Below are 20,964 nucleotides of genomic sequence, written 5' to 3' on the forward strand. Positions count from 1 at the left end.
ACACACACACACACACACACACACACACACACACATGCACGCACAAATGTGCACACACCCTCTAATGGATACAAGACTTGCCCTGGATTTGATTTCTCTGAGAAAATCTGGTTTCAAGTGGCACCCCTCCCTCCTCTCTTCCCCGTCCTCTTCCTTGGTTTTATGATACTCTATTTTGCGGTCTGCGTTGAATAAGCTGTTCTCAGCAATTATGGCAAATACAATTCAATCTGTTGCTAGATCTTTCTTTAATCTCATTTCCAGGGTCCTAATCAGTCCCATATATCCACTTGCGGCCATTTGGTTAACCATTGTATCCCCTTAGCCAGCCACAAAGAATCCCATCTTTAAAATATTCCTCATCCCAAGAAGGATCAGAGACTTTATTTATGTTGGAATCAGCCCCGGCCATACGCCACATGCCTTGTGTGGTGAACTGGCTGGGGAAGTAGGTGGAGATCCACGCCCACATTTAGCTTCCAGTCACTGGAACTGTCTGGAAGATTTGTCAGCTCGCACAGCAGTCCACCACCTCTATGGCCGCTTTTCTACACTCCTCACACCCAGTCACTGAGGAGTTAATATGCAATGTCAGCAGAACAGAAACTCAAGCCTCTCCTTGGTTCTTGGAGGTTTTGTTGTCATATATTTGACATTAGTATTCCGCGTAGTAAACCATTCTCACAGCCCTTCTCTTCTGTCGTGATTTAATTCTCGTGCTGTCACCTGCATCTACAGTATCTTTGCCCTTTGCAAAGGTAACACAGTACAAGACATATAACATTAAAGACAACATTTGAATTCAAAAGTTTTTATTAATGTCCAATTATGGGGTTTCAAATTCTTGAATAACGTGTGTTCTCTCACCTCCATCCAAAAAACCAAAACAGAACCTAAAAAAAGAATCGACTCAGAAATACCTCTTTGGATACAGGATGCCCAGCTCTCTTACAATTTAATAAAATGTTACATTTAAATATGTAGAATTTAACTGAAAGCTTTTGCAATTAATTATGTATTTGAAAGAAAATGACTGGTACCATCAACAAATAGAAATATGAATGCAAAGGTACTGGTGTGCATTAATGTGAAGGAACAAAAAGGATTTGAGAATAGACCCCTGTGGGACACCACAAGTAACTCCCACTTTATCCATCGTCCATCCTACTCCATCTACTTACATTCACACATTGTTTCTTTGACTATTGATTTTAAAGTTACATGGAAAGCAATCTTCTGAAGGTACGATATGATAATTTCACAAGATAAACATGATGATCAAGTGTATGGAAAGCTGTGGAAATCCAAAAGTAGGCTATTTTTTTAAACGGGTCTGGATCCAACTTCCTTCCTGCTGTTTCACCTTCAGTCTCTCATCCTTCCTGGGTTACTCCACAGGTCAACTCAGTCAAAAGGTCTGTACCATATGTGTCTCCCTGCTGTAATTGTGAACTATTTCTCTGTCACTAATAGGCCATTACTCAGGCAGCACCAGCTAGCTTGCAAGGCTACACTGGGGGCAGCAAACATGAGGACCCCTTTTTTTCATTAGTCCCCTGAGGACCTGGACTACTCTTGGCTCCGAGCCGAGACATTCGAGGCCCCTTTAATGTTTTTGCAGAGTTCCAAAGCACTTTGTTGCCTCAATAAAGTACATTTATGGGATAATATGGCTCTGGAGGACACATGGTGCTGATTTGTCTTGAATGGGTTCAGCATGGTTCCCATTCCTAAAACCAGCTCTTCATCTTTTTTCTTTTATGTCATCTTGTTTCTTTTTCTTCCTCCCTTCCTCACCTGTCTTTTGTTCCTCACCTCACAGCTCATGTTCACTTCATCCACTGTCATTTATTATTCTTCTTTCTAACACTTTGGCGGTGTAACTGTCTGCTCCTGGGTTGACCTGGGATTTGCACACCTGGGAATGAGTAGCAGCGAGGGGGCAGGGGGGCTCTCTCATTTCCCAGGATTTATTCCAGAGCTTTGAGGGGGAGGTGGTGAGGCAAGAGACGCAAACCGAGGAATGAAAACCCTCAAGCCCCAAACCCTGGCAGGAGGATCATGCTTTACATGCCAGGACTTCATCAGAGTGCCCCGGACGTTGGCTGTATCAAAGGTGTGTGGCAGCACATGCATGGAATATAAAGTGAGGACAGGTTAAAACCAGATTAGATCATTTCTAAAACCTTTTAGCTATAACTTATTACACATGGAGTTTGCGTGAGCCATCTCTCCCTGAAATCAAATCGGGGCAGTGTACGTAAAAAGGTTTCATCTGAATTCAATGGTTTTCTTTTTCCCTCATTAGTAGTTGGTTAACCGCTAATGCTCAGTGTATCTGCTCAGCTTTTCTTCCTCCCTTCATTGAGTTAGCAAGAACCAGATGGGCCCAAACCACCACATCTCCCTCTCCCCTCCAACTGTCATCCTTCCCACCACATCTTTACAGTAATCCCTCGCTCTCAAACGGAAAATCACCCGGTTTTGCATGTCTGCTTGTGGTGCAACACATGAGATGGTGTGTGTGGTTTAATACGATAAGACTTTTGGGTTGTTTGGTGCTTGGAAACAACACTGAGGCCACCTCTGGCTGTTTCATTCATCCTAGAGACACTGGGTTAGCCCTCGGGGTGTTAGCTTGAGCTTGTTAATGCGGTTGGAAAGGCTGTGTATGACTCCATGATGAGAGCACGATGAAAAGCTGGGAGTCTCACACTGATTTCATGCTGGCCTTTGGGGGCCGCTCCAGTTTCAGTTGTGGCGTCTTGAGGATGCCATGCTGGTTGGATCTCCAGTTCAGCTGAAACAGACCTCTGACAGGAAGAGCTACAGTTAAGACTTATTAGATGTAAATGATGGGATCACTTACGTCAAGTATTTAGTCACATTTCAGTTAGTTTACAGAATGTTTTGGCTCTCAGACTCTGCAGCAGGACCCGGTTTGCGTAAATCCTAAAACTGCTCGGTCAAATCACTTAAAACATTCTGCTCCTGTAAAAAGTCAAGGGTTTGAAACTGGCAAAACAGGGGACCTCAGCCAGACAACCTGAGGGCAGCGGTAACGGTGATGGAGGAGGAGCTACTCTGCAGGACAACCCTGTAAAATAGAGGGCGGCGGCTGGGCTGCTCTGGTTCACCGCAAGGCTGCAGGGGCACCGGAGGCTTGGCCGAGTGCTGAGCACCAGGCTGTGGCAATTATCAAGCATTAGAGGTTTGATAATTACGGACAAGGGTTCAGCAAGAGTAACTGGGCTCACACACAACCAGCAGATAGTCAGCTTCTGCTGATGACCTCAGAGCAAATGTTGATGCAGAGGGGAGAACATGCAACTACTGAAGCCAGCCAGCCAGGTGATCTTATTTAAAAAAATTGTGTTCCACTCAGAAGGACTTCAGCACTTTACAGAGTTTAAGTTTAGTGTTAAAGAGACAAACATAGTTAATATTCAATTATTTAATGTGAATGTTTGCCTCTTTTCACAAATCACTGTAATCTGATTGTAACTGATGTGAGTAAAAGGGTTTGTGGGCTCCAGGTTTATAAACCCTGAGATGGTAAGAAACGGTTAAAACAAATGATTTGTACGTTTGAAATTTCATGGATGTTTATCTCTTTGTAGGGTGCCAGGTCTCAAAAAGCAAACAGCTCAACAAAGCCTCACACAAAAGACTGTGAATCTCTTGAAGACTGAATCAATGTTTTAAATCAGAAAGCAGGAGCCAAGGCTGAAGTTCAACGTTTCAGCTTTATCAAGAGCGTGGCATGTTTGACGCGCCTGACACCTTTCGACCACAGGAAGTGACCTCATGGAGACAACTCAGGGAGCCTTCTGGAGGTGGGGTGACCATAAACAGTGTGGCAATGACATGATTAGAGTGCTGTTTAACGAGAGATGGAGACATCAAGACGCAACAGAAGGCAATGAGAGTCCAACCGTAAGTCTGACTGTCATCATTCAAAGAAATAGTCCCGTATCGAGGTCTGCGTTCACTCCACAGTGAGTCCCTGAGCTCAGTGGAAAGCCAGTTAGCCTCTCTTCTAAGCACCACATCGTCCTTGTGGTTTTACATGTTCAGTGCCAATGAATTTGAGTGGCGACACTGCATGATTAAACTCAGAGACGTGTCGTGCAGCTGGCGGATTGAGGTCCTTTCTGCAGATGGAACTTTTACGCTCTTAAATATGAGTTTGAATCTGGCGGGTGGTTTTACTGACATACGCCGGTCCACAGAGGCACTGTAGGGGATTAATGCCTTGTGAGCTGCCACCCGGACCCTCGGTTTAATGGGGAACATTTCCTTGCATTGGGATCATGAAGTTGTTCAGTGCTGTAAGTGTGAGAGTGAGTGCTACTGTACCATTTGGGAGTCTTCTGCTCTGTTGTAATATCTGAAGACATCAGCATATCCACTCTAGTCCCTTTTTGTGGGCAAGCAGGGAGCTCTGAGTAAAGAGAGAGATGACACAGCACAATTTTCTTAAGGTGAGGAGGAGAAATGGTAACTAAAACTCTTCGATTATCGATATCCTGATGTTCTGTGTGTTTCTGAAGCGGGAAATCTCCTACTGATTGGAGTCCCAGCATTCATTTTTTGGGGTGGTTATGATATTAATAGCATAGCGAACAACAACAACAACAAAAACGACGAGAGGCATGGATTCTCCAGAGGGTTCGCGGTATCCGTGGAAACAGGAGGATCTGGAAGGCTCGCTCGAGCATTGGCGTGAGCACCCCTGATCTTTACGACATCTCGAACTTGTTTTATCACGACCGGTTGCAGAAAGAAAAAAGTTGAGAGAAGCCAGGTGAGCAACTGCTCAGCTGGGCAGTCGGCCACGCCTACTGATGGGGAAAATCGTGTAGTCTGAACACTCCCGTCCGCCGACAAATCTTGTAGTGTGAACAGCAGCCCGATTGAGCGTCGGGTGGTGTGAACAGCAGGGCGTGTCGCCGACAGAAAAAAGTTGTGTAGTCTGAACAGGGATATAAGCTGTCTTATTGTGGTGTTAGAAATGTGGGAAATACAACAAATTCAATTTCTGTTCATTCTGGTTCCCCCTGGTGACCCTGGATGGAGTCTGGTGGCCCTGAGGAGAAGCTTGACCTGAAGGATTTCTGTTAGAAGCTCTTGTTTGAGTGTTTTTCCTCACAAATCTATGTGACAGACCTTGACAAGGTCTCCAAGTTTTGTACTCGTGCCACTTCTCACCAGCACATTTAAGAAGTTCTATTATCAGTTATTTTTACTGTGGGAAATTACAGTTATGGATCATTGTGTAGCATTTTAGAAACATTGTTTTGGCGAAGGAAAACGCACAAATCCTGAAACCTGCTCCCCCATCGTCTGTTTGCATCTATGTAGTTCAGTCCAGCGTTTGAAGCTTCTCGTGCTTGGTCCTCATCAGCAGGTCGTTTTCCTGCCGAGTATAAATGAGCTTCATAAAGATACAGAGGCTGAAGAGGTTCATTTCCTAAACGGGGCCAAGGAGGTCGGAAGGTCTCAGATCTGGTTTCAGTTGCAGAGGCATCGTCATGTTGTCCTCACAGATACTAACTCAGGCTGACTTTACGTGCTGGTAGTTGAGAGCAGACACAAGTCATACAAGGCTGTATTGTCACACCATCTCATTAGACACATAAAAGGAAGCCGTCTCTGTGGGCAGGAGTTCACCAGATGTAAACAGCCTGTAAAACTCCAACATCTGCATTCACTTTTGCCTTTGGTCCACATTTGGAGAATGTCAGTCCACACGGCTCCAAACCATGAACTCCTCAGGTAAAACTGGCTACATTTAAGAGGAGCTGCCTGGCACCTTGCATGACGGCCTCAGCTGCCAGTGCATCAGCATGTGAGTGTGAATGAGCCCAGTAGAAACATTTAGTTACCAGAGTCAAGGCTGCCCGCTTGAGCTGGACTCGACCCCGGACCAGGACTAGTGGGACCCTCCACAAAACCCACACAATCACGTTTCACTCGTCTCACTCTTAACACAGTTTATAGTTTTAAGTAGAGTTTATTTCTCCAGTCAAACTTCGAGTCTCTCAAATATTCCTCAGTATCACAAACAGCAGCAACAGGCTTGCGAGGTTTATTTGGCCACAATTACTGTGACGCTGTGTTCAAACGACCGTCCAAGTCTCTATCGTGGCCATATTCAGGTTCCCAGAATGTTTCTACTAGTCCACCTCAAACCAGTTTACTTCAGGACCAGGAACCCTTCAGTGGACTCCACTAAATCCAGTCCCTCCAGAAAAACGCAATTATGCGATCACAAAATTCAACACATAATCAGCCAAAGTCTGCACATTTACGCAAGGGCTGCATTTTTCCAAAGACTCTGCACTTTCACTGCATAAATCGCCGATTTCCACACGAAACGTGGGAAATATGCAGGGCTTGCATGATTTCACAATCCCTGCATTTTCAATCCAATTCCACTCACACATATCTTTGCAGAAAGTTGAAAAATGTTGTGATTTCTTCACACGAGAGACGTCATTTTCCTCCTGACGCCTTGGGAACGTTGCGAAGTGACGTCATTGGAAAGCTGCAAACCTCGCGAAGACGGTGTGATGAAGTCCGCAAATCAGTCTCATTTGACAACAAAAATAAGGCTGGAACTCATTTGACTCATCAAGGTTTTGTAAGTGTGAGCCTTGTGTTTATTGAGGTCTGAAATAAAACAAGATGAGAGCTTCATTATTCCCTGCACTTCCTGTCACGTGGTACGTTTGCATATCACAGGAAGTCATTAGGAACCACTCTCTACATTAAGGTCGTAGCCTGGTGAGGACAGAGGTTTGGGGGATCACTTTTTTTTTCTTATTCATCAAACTGCAGCTTGGCAAATCTCCGCAATTTCATCGCATAAAATTGCATAAATATGCTGCATATTCCATTACATTTTGTAAGAAAATGTGCCACATAATCAAGGATTTTTGCCCGCGACAATCACAAAAAAAAACCCTGCATTTATCTGGACGGACTGTAAAACCAGTCCAATGTTCTTCTGAAGCTGGAAAGAGAACCTGTGTGAGAACCTGCTCTGTATCAAGTGGCTGCTGATGTTTTCCGTCTGATTTGTTTCCTTTTGTTTGCTGGTAATTCTATGAAGTATTTTACTGATGATTCTAGTTTCTGCATGTTTATGTACTTGTATTATTCAGTAGAAATACATTGATTTTTGTTAGCTGCTACACAGACAGAGCACTCCTCGTCTTCTGTTTAACTCCTCGTCTTCTGTTTAACTCCTCGTCTTCCTTTTAACTCCTCGTGTCTTCCTTTTAACTCCTCGTCTTCTGTTTAACTCCTCGTGTCTTCCGTTTAACTCCTCGTGTCTTCCGTTTAACTCCTGGTCTTCCGTTTAACTCCTCATCTTCCGTTTAACTCCTCGTGTCTTCCGTTTAACTCCTTGTGTCTTCCGTTTAACTCCTGGTCTTCCGTTTAACTCCTCATCTTCCGTTTAACTCCTTGTGTCTTCTGTTTAACTCCTTGTGTCTTCCATTTAACTCCTCATCTTCTGTTTAACTCCTCGTCTTCCATCTAATTCCTCGTGTCTTCTGTTTAACTCCTCATCTTCCGTTTAACTCCTTGTGTCTTCTGTTTAACTCCTCATGTCCTCTGTTTAACTCCTCGTCTTCCATTTAACTCCTCGTGTCTTCTGTTTAACTCCTCGTGTCTTCCGTTTAACTCCTCGTCTTCTGTTTAACTCCTCGTCTTCCGTTTAACTCCTCGTGTCTTCTGTTTAACTCCTGGTCTTCTGTTTAACTCCTCATCTTCCGTTTAACTCCTTGTGTCTTCTGTTTAACTCCTGGTCTTCCGTTTAATTCCTCGTGTCTTCTGTTTAACTCCTCGTCTTCTGGTTAACTCCTCGTGTCTTCCGTTTAACTCCTCGTCTTCTGTTGAACTCCTCATCTTCCGTTTAACTCCTTGTGTCTTCTGTTTAACTCCTCGTGTCTTCTGTTTAACTCCTCATGTCCTCTGTTTAACTCCTCGTCTTCCATTTAACTCCTCGTGTCTTCTCTTTAACTCCTCTCGTCTTCTATTTAACATTTGTGCCTGTTATATATTTGTTTTTCTCGTAACAGGATATTTTTTGACAGCGTGACAGATAGAGCTGCTAACATGTCAGTACGATGAAGCATTGATAGACTAGATTAAGAGTTCAATGGCTGATACCGAGTCAATGCAAGTTCACCGCCACCAAAATAAACTGCTCATTAAATCCTGTGTGTTGTTCCTGCTCTTGAAGGTCGTCTTCACCGTGCCTCATCATCCCCCCTCACTGCCTCCTCTCCTCCTAATTTCATCGCTGCCCTCTTCTCCTCAGCAAGCCCACGACGAGGGTTTAAGAGCAGGGTGTTGTCCTCTTAAGTGTCTGCTTTGATCTCAGGATATTAGAGCGTTTGTGTCCCTGTGATCTCGGCCCTGTCGCACGACTACTGCCTCTTTGTGTCTGTGAGCTTTGATGCAAAGAGGCAGCGACTGCAGCTTTCTAGCCTTTCAGTTGGGAGTCTCCTGGGAGATGCTCACCTGATCAGGGTTATTTGGTTTTGACAAGCTGCGGAGGTGTGTGTGGTGTCTGTGTGTGTTACTGTAGATTGTGTGTACATTTGCAGGCGTCTTGACTTTTAGATTTCACCTGACTTTCACGGCCTCACTTCAGAGAGCATGTTCTCTTGGCTAGATATCTTGCCCTTGGCCAGACCAAAGGGAAATATTTATAAATCATCCGCACAACAAATATTGAAGCCGACCTGCGAGGTCAAAGCCATTCGATGAACACCCCTGCCAGAAATGTGCAAATATATCTCCAAGTCTGCCTGTTGACCCACAGGAGTGTCTCTGAAACCACGTCTCTGACCCACTTAGCTGACTTGTATATCACATTCACCATTCTGACCTATTAATACCCACACGCTCCCTCTGGGATAGTGAACGCTGCTCGCTGCAAGATCAAATGTAAACATCTGGTTCTTCAGCGGTGAAACAACTTCCAGCATCGGATCTCTGCAGCCTCTCCTCACCAGGCTACGTCTGCTTTTTGTTGCTGGTGTCTGACCCATTTGAACACATCCTCGCTGTGCGTCTGATGGGAGTTTCACTCCAGATGAACCGTAAATAACTGGAAAATGTGAGTGATTAGGCCCCCCCCCCCTACTTGTGTTATATTACGGCATCTGAACACACCAGTGCTGCATGTTCTCCCTGCTATTCTTCCTCTTAATGCAAGACAATAAGCAGCTGATCTTTTGTGACACCTTAGAAACTTGCAGCTGGACACATGTGGGAGGATTTAGGCTGGGGGGGAGGGGGGGGGGTATGTCAGCTCAGTTCAAATTCTCATAACCAGCTCAAGTTGTAGTGGACTGGTGCACAAATAGCTACACTAAAGATGAAATCATATTTTCTTTAGTTTTACTATCACAAAGTTTTGAAAGCCACTTAATGCGAAAAATAAGAAAATTGGAAAAAATGGAATGATTATTTTGATGGTCCAAGGCCACAGAAGCATCAAGAGTTACCAAGCGTAGATCTGGAAGACAGCAAATAAAACATTGCTGCTTGTAGCTTTAATCAGGACCTTTGACTTGTCTTAGGTAGAAAATCCATGTATGAGGTCAGGTTTAATACGTATCCAAACACTTGAGTTTGACATGAACAGTGAAAATGTGACTTCTTTTAAATTCTCTATGAACACAAAGATGATTGACACACATTCACGGTGTTTTCTATCAGCCTCAACTCAGATGAACCTGCTGCAGCGTCCGTGTTCGCCAGCAGAGGGCAGCCTATCACCATCAGCTCAGCCTTGCCTGGAGTCTCCAGAGCAGCCGAGCGGTGGCCTGGCTGCGCTAACAAGAGCCACTCCCTTTACACGGGGCTGCCTGTTCATGTGGGAGCGTTCAACAGTTGTGCTGTGGACACTAACTCTCCTCAGAGATTTCATCATTGTGCTTGCATCCTATTTTCACTTTTTCAACACGATGGCCCTTTCGCTCAGTGAATGTGACACCCATGGACAAGGTCACCCCGGAGTTCACCAACGACTCTGATTTCTGGGTGCAACAGGGACAGAAACAGGGGGGTTAGTAGGAGAAAAAGCTCGTAGCTGAACAGATAAAGAGATCTTTTTCATTTCCACCCTTCTTGTTATTGCAGGCTGTTGTGGCGGTCAAAGGACCTGGTTTCACTTTGACCTCCCTGCCTGCAGCACGAGGAAGCGGTTAGACAGTTTCATTGAGAGCTGAGCTGAGTTCTGAGAAAGGCTCAGCCTTGTCGAGTGTGTCTTTGACGTGACTCCTCAGGCAACCGCCACAGTTCCTGCCTCCAATTGTCTATCAGTGACCAGGCAGCATGTTTGTGAGTCAGCCTAACCACAAGTGACCTCATTCTCTGTCTGAACATTGGGCTCACACGAGAAAAACGGCCCCCTATCTTATTAATTCAATGACTGTCCACTGACCATGTGGGCGAATTGCGGATGGATAAACCAGGCTGCTGCTCCATTGCACTCGCACAGTTTCACACTCATAAACACAGTCAGGGCTCAGCGAGAGCACACTCATCGCTGAGCTCCTGCCCCACCAAGCCCTTCAAGTTATTCTTCTCTCTCTCTACCTCTCTCTCTCTCTCACACACACACACACACACACACACACTCACACACACACACACACACACACACACACACACACACTGTTTGCACTCTGGAGGGGACATGCCAGATGTCAGCACTCCATCTTAGAGCAATTAAGTCGGTTGTTATGATGAAAGAATTTATTTCTTATTTGTCTCCTCTGCTTAAGTCTAATTGACTGATTGAGATCTTAATTAGATTAGTTCTTTTGTCACCTCCATTGTTTCTCAGCCTCTCTAATCCCTCATTTGTATTTTACATCTCAAATGGGTGTGTTTTCAAGTCTTCAGTGCAGGGCTGGAATGCTGAAAATGAGAATTGCTGTGAAATCACTGCTGGGTTTTCTGAGCATCCTTAGTTTTTTTTGTTTGTTGTTGAAATGTTTCATCTCGACTCTGGTACTGTTGTCCTGTATTTTCTTTACTATTACAAGTCTCATTCGAGACACGACTTTTATATTGCAGCTACATTGAGAAGCTTTTACATAGAAATGAATGCTCCTGTAAACGAGCTCATTAAGCTTATTGCCGCCAGGTAAATGGTACATTGTAGGCAGCATTTTTAAGATAATTCAAATACTTAATAATTTGTCTCTCTGTGATTACACTCGCCCCCCCAAAAAAACAAGAACACAGTGCCACCTCTGCAGCGGCTAGAGCATCTGGTTTACACTCCCTGACAGTCGGTGCACGGTGTGACCCAGGATCCAGGAGCGCACTGGGATAACTCTAGACAAGACGGGCTGTTTCCTGTGCTTTGTTGATATGCACCACATTTACGAGACAGGATATGAGAAACCTCTTATTTTCCTGATGAATCCGTTAAATATTTATTTACAGTATTTGGGATTACATGAACTCCAGATCCTAGTAAAGTGGTTCCATGCATGTACGCTTGTGATTGGCCAGCCTGCATGGGGGTGTCATCATGTTGGCATCACATCTTGGAATATTTAGACAAAAATATCTCTGGATTATTTTTGGATGGTTTTGTGCTGCGATACAGTGAACTGGATCTCTGCCCAGTGGATTAACAATCATAATTTCCACCCGTGTTGTTGTAATCACTCTCAATCCCAGAGGGAGGAGAGAAATGTGAGGCACTGTGACTTTCACAACCGGCTCCTGACTGTGTGAGGAAGTCGTAGTGAACAGTGACTAAGAGCATAATCACCCGGCTGAACACTTTCCCTCGACTCTGTGGATGCTTTAAGAGACTCCAGAGCATAACTGGTGATGAAGGCTTTGAGTAATTGGTCTAACTGATCCTGACAGTCAAAGTTCAGGGCTACTAGAGAGCGCATCATGCCACAGCTACTTTACTTTGATATCTTGGGAGTACAGACACTCTTTTAAGGCTTTTATTTGTATATTCCTCCATTAGCTGGTAATCTCCTCTCTTCTTAATCTTGATGCTGGGGAGTGTGAAGCGAGTTTCACCGAGGGATTATTTCAGTTTTTGCTTTAATCAAAGGAGGAAACCAGCACGTCTAAAAAGGGTAGAGTGAAGCACAGCTGATTGCTGGGATCAGCACACACTTGTTTTCAGAAGCTACCGGCCCATACAGCCTCCTCGCTGACCTCAACCCTCGGCTGCTCCTTCTTCTGTTGGTCTGAGTGGCTAACGTGGCAAAATGTCACACGGATCCTCTGAGAGAGTGGGATATTTTCAGTTTGTGAGATGGATGACTCGCCCGGCGCGCTGGTGCATTAAATGCTGTCTGTGCTCTGACTATAAAGCATCATTCTAGTTTCGTCAGAGCAAAACACCACGGTGCTCTATCCCAGAAGACATCACCGTCCCCAGGCTGATCTCAAGAGGTGGGTCCTGCCCTGCTCTGATTTATTCGATACACGGATACGAACAGACTCAGAGGCACGTCTTTATGCTTGCAGATGATAACGTTTAATTGTGCTCCAAGATGAAGATGTGCAAAAGACAGTCGAGTGGCTGAAGACACGCCCAGGAAAACCTCACTCAGTGATTCCACCTGGGAAAAAAGTCCTGCAGAAAATTTACCGCTGGCAAGATGACAATGACTTTATCTGACAAATCTTTAATGGAGTCAGTTTGAACCTTTTGTTTAATCTCCTGGTGAGGAACTTCATGATGCTGAATAAAAAAGGTTACTATTGTGAAAGTGGGCAGCCTGTAATTACCTGGAGAAGGTTTGGGAATCCGTACACTGCCGGCTTTGTTCATCTAATAGGTGGAGATAGACGTTCCCCAGAGGAAAAAGGAATATATTTAAATTTTCCTTGAAAATGCATTTGAATAAAATTAAAATTTAAGATAAAATATTCATCTGCGAAAGAGCAGCGACTCTAAGACCACCAGACCTAATCTAATTAACCACGGGACCGCAGCAGAACACGCACACTCACAGTCACAACAACCGTCCCTCACTGTAGCGCTCATTCCAGTGACTTTTGATCAAAGATTCTCATCTCAAATGTTTTCCGCGTGATTGGCAGGCAGGTGGCACTCTTTATTGATGCCGGATGTAAAATCAAGTATTTTCAGACTTTAGAGTTTTCACAGCTGTGTCATATTTTGTGTTGGTGCTTTAGATGGTTGATAGTTCAGCCACATGACGTCGCCTCAGCTCTGGAAGGAGCGACGCGCCATGAACACAACCAGCAAGGCCTCAGCTTGCTGTCCTCCAACATCTGCCAAACTATAGGGAACAATAATCTGCTGAGCGCCTTGTAGATCAGAGCATCCATATGTTGACCAAGATGGAAGTTAACACTGGTATGAGATCACGACGCTGCAAATGTTCCCCATCAGGAAGCCATCTTTGTCCGACCGTGGCCGATTGCTGGATACTTAACATTTTTCTGATGCTGCTACAATGCTGCTCTTGTTGTGTGTCAACAGGGTTCTGTTCCAGAGCCTTGCAAACACCGGCCAAGTTGTTTTTTGCATTTTTGTTCTTGGCGAGACTGCAGATGGAAGCTATAAATTATTTATCCGTTGGTTGTTAGCAGGGATACTCTGGATCCTAATAAACTCCTGCAGTGTTTGATCTCCTTTGTACCTTTGTGCTGAAAATAGTTGAGTCTGACTGAACTGTATTTCAAAGCAACTCTGTCATTTTCTGTCGGTTTATTTTTATGTGACTGATACGTGCTTCTTGTTGAAAGTCAAGTTAATAAAAACTTCAGTCATAAAAGCAAGCTTCGTGTCTGTATAGGTGTGTGTGTGTTTCCCCACAGTGCTGAGTTTTAGTTGTAACCTGGGTTTGCTAAATATCTGATTTGTCATACAGTGATTCTGGATGAAAAGACGCAGAGATGAAGCCTTTGAAACGTGTTCTGAACTACACAATCTGCACGTGTGCATGTTTATTTATGATTTTTAGAGTTTACGCCGTTGTTTTAAGACTATCTAGAACTGTGAAGGGAACATCTTGGTATCTCGATATAGAAGACTTCTCTTTTGTGGTAATAATTTGCTAGTCAGGTTTCATGCATCTGTCAGTGACTGCTGTCCTCGAGAGAAAGTAAACCCCTCACTCCGTAGCCAGTGAGCTAATGCACCTCGTTACAAAATAAACACACGCGAGAAATCAAGACGACAGGAACACGCGGAGAATTATGACCAACAAGACGCAGGTGGGAAGGCACAAAAGCGCTTGTCAGAAGAGTTAGCAACACAAACCCAGAAACTAACTCAAGAGTCTCAACCTCGTGCTTAAAGAGCAGAACAACTGTTACGCCTGTGTCTGATCTACTTTCCCACTGCACACACGCGCATACATGCAAGTAAACCAGGTAAAAAGCCCACTGACCCTTTTCCCGACGCCAGTAGACGAGGAGATGCCTTTGTGTAGTTCTGATGCATCGTGTCGGAAGGTCAACACACCTGGAGTCAACAACCGGCCGGGCAGAGCGCAGCATGGAGGACGGAGGCGCTGGTTTGGTGTTTCTACTCTGTGTCTCAGACTCGGCTCAGACTGGTCGGTGTTGAAAGTGCTGCTTTTGGATGTTACGCTTGAGAAAAACTCGCCAAAATTCGGAGCCATGGCTACAAGCTTTTGTTGCCGTCATGGTGCATTTGTATACTTGCTGTCTCTGGGTGGTGAAAATTGACTATTTTGTATTTGCATTAATGCCAGCAGAGCTGATAAATACCTGCACGTGTCTTTTTCTGGGGGCAATAATGATCAAACCTGCTGGTGTGATTAGTGGCCAGTGGGATGAAGGTTCAAGTTGTGCTAGTAGGTCAGTTTCTGGTTGTTGATGCGTTTCTCCATGTGGTGCAGTTTGACCTCATACTGTATGAATGAGCCCTGAACGCAACTGCAATGAGTTCGACTCAAACATCTGGAAAAAGTCTTGAACATGGACATGAACACACAGTGGTGTTCTAACACGCATCCTGCTGATGGCTCACTCACAGTTATTCACCTGTAATAATTTGTCTTCCAAGTGAACTCACTCTGACACAGACACACACGTACACACACACAAAACACAATGTATTTTTGTATGTGTGTATGTATTTTTCTCCCAGTAAATAATCACCAGCGCTGCTCATCAGGAGGACGGTCACGTTCAGCTTTATTTAAACTTGTCTTTAATTATTTGCGCGTCTCTCTAAACTATTCAACTGAAGGCACTTGAGTCCAATGCATAGAAAGTCTGCATACTGGTATTTATATGAAAATCTTTTCCAAGAGTATTGGCCAACTCAAATATAGACATATACAGTATTTCCCTGAGATGTTTTTCTAAGTCTGTGATAACATTATACCACTCTCCCTTCAAATTATTTCCTCATGTGCTAGTCGGGGCTGTCAATCCAACCCTGAGAGGACTCTGCTACGTGAGATTGAAATGGACAATCAAACCTTTCACTCTGGGAACTTTGATGTTCATGTTACAAGTCTAATAACACTCGGGCTGCAATTCAAAAACAGCAGGTCGCTGCAGCAGCCGGCTGTGAAAGGAATCATCAGGTACACCGCAGGTGTGGTGACGCAGGTCTTTATTCCCTCCCGTCGATGAAGTCTCACCGCAAGTCTGAAATAGGAAATGAGAAAAAAAAACTAAATGTTAGGTCACTTGGCACTCAATCGCGTTTTAGTGTTTGATGGGAATGCCAAGTATTATCAACAACTGGTTGATTGTTATTGTAGTTATTTCACCACATTAACACCCTGCTTCCAAATGCATCCTCCACCCTCCTCTCCAGATCCAGCAAACACCGGCTTCAGCCCACTCAGATTATGTTAATACATAAACAAAGTCTGAGGGGAAATTACTTAAAAGTTATTGTTCTTCAGCTGGGTATTGGCAGACCTCCACGAATAGGGTTTTCCCCTTTAAGATATATTACTGTTGAATGTGAGAAAATAAGAGAGGGGGTGTACTGTTATTAGAGGTTTCAGAAAAGTAGAAGCCAAACATTACTGATGAGAGACGGCTGCCAAGAGACTTATAAAAGTGTTCAGCTTTCCCACCAAGGTCAGAGGTTTTTAACGGCAGAGGTTGGACGGTAGCTCAAGCTGTGCCACCTCCACCATAATGCACGTTAACACCTCTGCATACACATGACAAATCACAATAAAACATCTGTGTGGGTCCTGAGTTCCATGAGTTTCATGAGGTGCAGTTAGGTTCTTGCTTCCTCTGATCAAGTATCCCCCCCCCCCCCAAAAAAAGGCCTCTGAGGCTCAGAGATGTTTTACACAAACAATTTGACCAGTAGAATTTGAGGTGGAAATAAAACCACCAAATTGTATTTGTGAAACTCTACTGAAGAATATAATCACTCCTTTGTTATCAGCTCCCATATATTAAATTGCACCAAGTATACCCACAACATGTAGCGAGTAGTGAAGAACACGGACGTTCACATCTTCCTTCTATCTTTACTGAACACTGTTGTGTTAAAACGACTATTAGTATTGGGATGGAGGTTTTCGTCCAGAACGCCTGCTTCTATATCACTGTTGTGATCAAGATGTAATTTATTTCCTTTCAAAGTATTGTTTCACAATGAATGTGTCTAGGTGGTCAAAGAAAGTGCACAATAGAGGAAATGTCTGCAGAGCAGGTGGAAAGTCCTGAGCCAAGGATCGACTTTGATTTTGGCTTCACGAAGACTTCACCAGGCAAGAACCCTCAAGACCTTTAAAGACGCAGTGTGTGGGATCCACTGACATCTAGTGGTTCGGTTGTAGATTGCAGCCTGTGTCCTTGCCGCCTTCCCAGTCTACAGCATGATCATCCAGACACAACTTCTCCAACTTGGGTTCAAAAATGTCCGTCTACAAAAAACAAAAATGATTCCTGAACCCTGGAGGGAAACACTCAAGGCCTGCTCACCCTGATTCTCACAGCCGCCTCCGGGAGCTGAGAGAAACCCAACATACTGAGGCTGATTACTTTTCATGTCTGCAAAATGACAAGCAAACAGTTTGGAGTTCGGTACGATGAAAGAGTTTAAATCTTCTCCATCAGACTCCGTTGTCATGGCGCACTCTCTTCCCTCATCACTTTGTTCCTCATTCTCTGTGTGTCCTCATCAGTTCTACTTGGGATAGCCGTGGTTGCGGTTGCCATGGCAGCAAGACCAGAACAAGATGAACAAGAATAAGACAATGGAGTTCTGTGCCATTTGAGTGGCGCAATGTGTGGTGTAAAGCCAGGGTGGGAAGACAGGCAGAAGACTCGCCCGGGCTGCTGAGATACGGCTACGACTCGTGCAGTACATTTACACAAGTGTGACAAAGACAGTAACCACACGAGCAGGAAGAGGACCCCCCCCCCCCCCCCACGTAGATCACTCCTCTGTTTCAAGTAACCATTCATAAATGGAAATATAGTTCTGGTTCAATTCTGATAATTACATTTTATTCGGACCTTGCACTCAGTGAAAGATCTCAAGAGAGAAATCAATACAGGCTGACGTCTTCGTGTTAATGATTTGATCTGATCAGATCAAACAGACGGCTCTGACAGGTGTCTGGGGGCGGAGCTTTGCTGCCAGGCGAGTACATCCGGTTGCAGCTATTCATTTGTTGTAGCTGATGTCCATGTTGCCCCCCCCCCCCTTGTGTTATTTGCTATGTCCAGGCCACCACGCATGTGCCGGCGTGTCATTGGATGAGGTCAGTTTTTTGTTGACATCTTTTTAGTTGCTCTAGTTTTACGGTCGGCCGGTCGCAACCTGCACCCTGGTTGCTTCTCTGCTCTGTCCCTCGCAAACACGCTCAACTGTCCATTTCACCATTCAGCCACCGACCACATGAAATCCTGAGGTCAGGGGCTCGTCTTCTACATCTTAAAGACTGGAAACAGATCAAAGCTACTTCTGATCAGGCTGTCATGTCATTATTCTGTATGGCAAAACCAAACAAAAACAACAACAACCCACCTGCACATTTTCATGGGGGAAATTTGACTTAGACAGCTGTTTTGGCCCTCTATCCCACTATCTGGCAAGTTAGACTTCCTAATTAGATCTGATGATGAGAGCGATTTTACAGCCTGTCAACTCTTTGTTTGATTAAAGTCTCGTTGACTTTGATTAAAGCCAGGAAGCCTGAGCTGCCGAGCCTCTGGAGTCTGAGCCACAGGCAGCCAGGGACGTCGGTTTATGCTCGTGTGGCGGATTTGTATAAACTCTGATATGTTACTCTTTTACAGCAGGGGGGCATTTTTGTTTATGGCCTGAGCTGAGCAGACCACCTCGTCTGCGCTCGCTCTTTCCTCAATGGGAGCTGTAACAGGCCAGAGGCGCTCTGGAGAATTTTCTGTCATGTGTTGAGCGCCAGACAGAAAACAGCTCTCTGGGGAACCACAGGCGTCCATAAATATTCCAGCCTGGAGAAGTTTATGGAGTTTGTCGTTAAGGATTTATGGTGGGCTGCAGAAGTGGTCATGAAAGGGAAGTTTGGGTAGTGCTCTTGAGAGGGCCGGGGCTGTTTTTGAAATATGTGTTAAGATTCACAGATGCTGCGTCACACCTACCAGTGTGTAATTAGTTTGGTTGTCGTTTGGAGGGTTTAATATTCCTGTCAAGTTGTTGGCCAGTTTCATTGTGCTTTTGTGGATCACCATCTGCTCAGTGGTTTAAGTGGTTGGAAGGAAAACCCCGGGACAATGGCCTGTCTGTAGCCAACATGATATTGATGTGTCTGGGCCTCACAATGCTGCGCGCGCTCACTTTGAGCTAAAGATTTACACTATGCCTTCCTTCCCTCTCCATATTTTTGCCACATGTTTAATGTAACAGTGTCAGATGTTCATGTTGAACACGGCCAAAGTCTGAAATGATGAGGTAAACGTATGAAAACCTAATTCCTCAGAGGAAAACGCTCCAGACGATGTCCAGCGTGGAAATGAGCTGGTCACGGATTAGGGACGGGTATTCCATTTCACTGTTTGTTTTGGGTCTTTTTTTGGGGGGAGGGGTTGTGATCGATTGATTGTGATATTTTCTATTAACGTGTCATCAGATGAAGCTCCGCCCACAAGGCCTCACAACACACACATAACACAGACATCCAGGATCTAACACACAAAACACACAGAAAACTGAATAACATTGCTAGTGGAGACAGTCAGTATCCACCACAAGAACAAAATAAATAAAAACTTGTCAGGTGCAGTATTTTCTGCCAGAACTGCCTTGTCCTCTCTGGATGTCAAAGATGTCTTCATTAATCTTCAGTTAACCAAAACCTGTCCGGCTTCTCCCCTTGAATTCTGTCAAACGGAACTCTCCTCTAATCGTTGTATGAGGGACTTTGGAACGGAGAGTGGAGTTCATCCTCAACAACCCTGTGATCACAACACACACACACACACACACACACACACACACACACACACATACACAGAGGAGGTTTTTAATTGATTTGTCATTGAAGGAGTAATACCAGTATGAGTTTGGAACAGTGTGAAGCACGTTAGGACCTCATCAGGGAGCTCCTCAACACACACACAGCTTTGTTAAGTTTAGCTGCGTACAACGTTTTGCGCCTCCTCACGTGGGGTGTCAGTGCTCTGCGTATCATTGAGCAATGAGCTCTAGCGATTCTTTTCTCGTGATCACACTGTAATGCTCGCATTGTATTTGAAAAATCACCATCAAATTGAGAAGGACACTACAAGTATGCGGGCAACCGTGATCCGTTTCCCACTTTCTAAGAAGATCTGGTTGGTGTCAAAAACAGATTCAGAATCTTGTTCTTCTTTGGGCCTGATTATGTATTTCTCTCCAGAACTGCTGCAGGTTAACAGTCTGGAGTTGTTCTAACTGGACCAACATCAACAGTATTAAAATTCATAGTAAGAACTGAAATGATGATGAACTATGATTACAGGAGGTCTAAGGTGGTCTTCAGAGGCTTGCTAGCGGAGCGCCGGGGCTGAAAAGAGGAAGATGTCTTGCCTGCGTTGGGTTCTTTGAAATTTCAGCTTTAGCTTTTGTCTGAACATGAAACTGCTCTTAAAGTTTTGCGGAACATCGTGGCTTCGGGTCAGCATATTTGTCTTTCACAACCTGTTTTCCTCTCGGCTGGATGGATGCCCGCGTGAACTCACCGCAGCCACATGCTGTTTAAACCAACACCCGACATAATGACTGCTTCTTCTTGTGTTTCACACTTACTTCTCTTTTCAAATTTCTCCTTTTGTCCCCTTTCCCATCTCATCATCCTCATTTAGCTCCCTCATTGCATCACTCCACTGGCTCGCTTTTCTTACGCCATAATTTCAGGGTCTTACACTGAACTTTCAGTTAGAGGTTTCTGTGCAACCTCAGCTTCCCCATTTTTCTGTTTTTCACTGCTCTGCTGCTGCTGTGTCATTTTATAACCCTAAGCCACATGCTTCATCCTGACAGCGCCCTTTCCCCTCAAAAACCTTGAGTCGCTGGTGTCTCTGCACACCACATCAAGATTGAAAAAAAATAAATGTCCGTGCCCGTGATGCCGTACACTCCAAAAGCATTCTCTTCATTAAGCTGGTGTGGAAAGGTTTCAGGAGCACTAACTCTAGGGTTTACACGCAGTGATATCAAGCCAGTGGGATGATACAGTGTTAGAAGTCAGTCCTCTGTCATAAATGATGTGAAAGCCGGGGGCTTTCTGGGGGGAGTTTTGGCTCTCTTAGTTAAACTGGCAGTGTCCTCATAAGGGTGTTGATTCTGTCGCCTGATGATGTCATATTACCCTGCTGGGGGTTTGAACTCTAACTTGCAGCTTTCCAGAACTCTCTGGCAGGAGTCCGTCTCTCTGTGTTCTCCCGTGTTTGGTGGTTCCTGCAGCACCAGCGCGGGCGCACAGAGTCAGACTCCTGGTCCCA

This window comes from Aulostomus chinensis, chromosome 2 (genome assembly GCF_037954235.1).
Source record: "Aulostomus chinensis isolate RoL2024-O1b breed Wild chromosome 2, RoL_Achi_v1.0, whole genome shotgun sequence".
Classification (NCBI taxonomy): Eukaryota; Metazoa; Chordata; class Actinopteri; order Syngnathiformes; family Aulostomidae; genus Aulostomus; species Aulostomus chinensis.